Source organism: Haemaphysalis longicornis, unplaced genomic scaffold (assembly GCF_048455015.1).
Source record: "Haemaphysalis longicornis isolate Haplotype H1 unplaced genomic scaffold, Haemaphysalis longicornis Haplotype H1 scaffold_76, whole genome shotgun sequence".
NCBI lineage: Eukaryota > Metazoa > Arthropoda > Arachnida > Ixodida > Ixodidae > Haemaphysalis > Haemaphysalis longicornis.
In genome coordinates, this window is record NW_027526436.1 from 1242481 (window position 1) to 1245499 (window position 3019).

The following is a 3019-nucleotide window of genomic DNA, read 5'->3' on the forward strand; positions in this document are numbered from 1 at the left end:
TGTGCCGCAGAATGGTTGCCCTGGTTACCCGTGCAAGCTGTCTCGTGGCCGGGAACCCAATCAATTCGTACAGATACCCCGTTGCGACGGAGTAGGGCAGCATGGGTCAGGAGTTGTTGTGTGATGGGGTTGAGAGAGGATGAGCGTCGGAGTTTCTTGAACTACGCCGAAGGAGTCCGTGAGGATGCGAATGTGGGATGGTGGCATCTACGAGACGTCGAAGCTTATGCGGTTGAGGGTACTGATGACAGCGTGTAGCTGAGCCTACAGCAGCGTTATGTGGACAAGGTTGAGGCCTGCTGTGCCGCTGAGGTCTGGGTTCTCCGACCAGTGCCAAACCATACCGACGGTTTGGTCCCTGGCGTGGCATCCGTATAGATGTCAATCTCACCGGGCAGACGGGACTGGTTTAGGGTGAGCAAACGTGTGGTGTATCGGCTGCGCCGATTTTCGGCTGGGGCCGCGGTCCAAATCATCCTACCCAGGCAAAACTGGTATCGAACGATCCGGAACATCGAGCGGAACAACTGGATACCGAAGTCGTCCAGGTGGGCCCATTTTCTAGGAATTTATAGCCGTTTTTCGACCGACCACGTGGGAGCCGCCGCGGCGACGCCGACGCCCGGCCGGGCGAAATCGGCCTTCCTAGGACAAAATGGAAACTTCCGCGCTCTAATCACGCGGTTACGACCCTGAGACGATGGCGTGGACCTCGGTCCCCTCCACCGGTGACCAAAATTCGATGGGTTTTCCGAAAATTCGGAGTCAAGCTTTACTGCAAGCGGCTGAACGCCGCTCCCAGGACAAAGGCAAGATGACGGCGTCCGACGTCGCCCCGGCCATCGGCTCGTCGGTTGTAAAAGTGAACGCTCCCGCGACACGCGCCAGGGGAAGCAAGGGAAATCTGTCCACGATGTGGAAGCCGCGCCCAATGCTTAAACCCGCTCCCGAAGACTACGTTATAGTCATCAAGCCCAGGCGGCGTGTTTCTCTTCACGAGGCGTTCACGGAAACCGGCTACGGCACCGCCATCTCGGCGTACCTCGGGCCGGAACGGACCCGCGCCATCTCCGTTCTGCCATCACGAGACCAAAACATCATAATCGTGCATACCCCGGACATCGAGGCGGCCGGCCGGCTCATCGGGGACTTTGCTGTAAATACCGAGAAGGGATCGGTCCCGCTCCATGGTTACCTTAGGCAAGACGGCGGCAACACGTGCTCCGGAGTGATCGTGGTCCGTAACACGGATACTACGGAAACTCTTCAACATCGAGTATGCTGGCGTGCCGGCACCATCGTGGAAATCCGAAAGTTCGGAACATCAAACAAGGCACGCATCACCTTCGCGGGTAAGGAGAAGCCCCGTTACGTGCATTATGACAACATGGTCGTCTCTGTGCAAACCTATTACAAAACTATCCCGGCCTGCATCCAGTGTGGGGTCGTCGGGCATCGAGCGGATGCATGTCCAAACCTGCAGCCGAACACGTGTGGACTCTGCGGACTCCAAGCTCCGCTAGTGGAGGGGGTGCGGGCCCCTCACAACTGTGTTCCCCGTTGTTCTGTGTGCGGTGGCGCCCATGTCACCAACTCTCGCGACTGTGTGGCAGAATTCCGCAAACCCAAGATAGCCGCCCAAACGGGCGGGAAAAAGAAAATAACGCCCAAGAAAAAAAGCCGCCATCTTGGGCCACCCCACGACCAGCCTCGCCGGAAAACCTCTAACATCGAAAAACCACCCACTGGAGGTGATGGAAAGCGACTGTCGACGGCGTCGCCACCACACGGCGGCCTGGAGAAACGAACGGCGGAGACGCGCGGCGAGACCAGGCCCTGGGTCAACGCCGTCAAAAACGGACGCCAGGTGAGCGGTTCGGGTGGGGCTGCTTCCTCCTCCTCCCTTCTCACTCCCCTCGCAAGGGCGCGGAGCGCCGAGCAAGATCAAATAGCAGCACTCAGGGCCCAAAACGAGATGCTGCTAAAGAAAATTAATGAATTAGAATCCAAAATCAACCAGTCTACTTCCCCCACCTCCCCTCCCGCCGCTGAGGTAATGGAAAGTGAGCTCGTGGCGCCGAAAGCGGCAACAAGCGCGGAGGCTGCATTCGAGGCCCGTTTTGACGCCCAATTCCGGGACATAGACGCTCGATTCGACGCCATGGCAAACCAAATCTCACTGATGGTCAACACCATCTGCAAATTGCAAGAGACAATCCCCGCGATGATTGCCCACCCAACAAATTACGCATTCCTTGCGCCCCTCGCGCAGGACCGGCGGTCCCTATAAGGACGTATCCGGCCGCCCTGTCAAAGGTTCTAGACGCCTCACAGAGGCAGATGACGAAGACATCTGCTCGCTCTCCGGTATAGAGGACACCCCCCTCACCGCGAGTGCTGGCTCCGGAGCAGCGTCGCTACAATCCTGCCTCAACCTAACTGACCATGGCGAGCAGCCCTAAGATCAGGCACTCCCGAAGAACCAATTCGACCATCCCTGTTCAAATTGCACAGTGGAACTGTCGAGGCTTCCCCTCCCGCGCAAAGCGGGCGAATCTGCGACTTTTCCTTTCAACTCTCGACTCACTTCCGGCGGCGGTTGCCCTCCAGGAGCCAGGGAGCGGCGCCACCCTTACAAACTACATCACCTTCCAACAGGACCCCTCTTCCTGCGTGTGTGTGCATAAAAATTATACAGCAAATTTAGTCGACTTGGAACTTCAAACTGAATAATCGTATGTGATGGTGACACTTCTTCCGTTCAAGAAAGAAGATGTACCACTCCACATACTCAACGTCTACTGTTCCCCCCGACTAAAAAATGTAACGTTCGCAGCACTTTTTAGCCGCGCTCTGAAGGCTGCGGGGAGGGAACCCCTGGTGATTGTGGGCGATTTCAACGCCCACAGCACTCTCTGGCGGTACGTGCGTGAGCAGAAGCGGGGGCGCAAGCTAGCGGAACTTGCGTCCACGCTGGGCCTGACTCCCCACACCGACCCTGCATATCCAACGCGGGTGG

The 3019-nt window shown here is 57.6% G+C and overlaps 1 pseudogene; it reads left to right on the forward strand.

The window, feature by feature from the left end:
* The first annotated feature begins 655 nt into the window (after window positions 1–655).
* Window positions 656–2462, forward strand: LOC144148090 (uncharacterized; annotated as a pseudogene).
* Window positions 2463–3019: the final 557 nt, after the last annotated feature.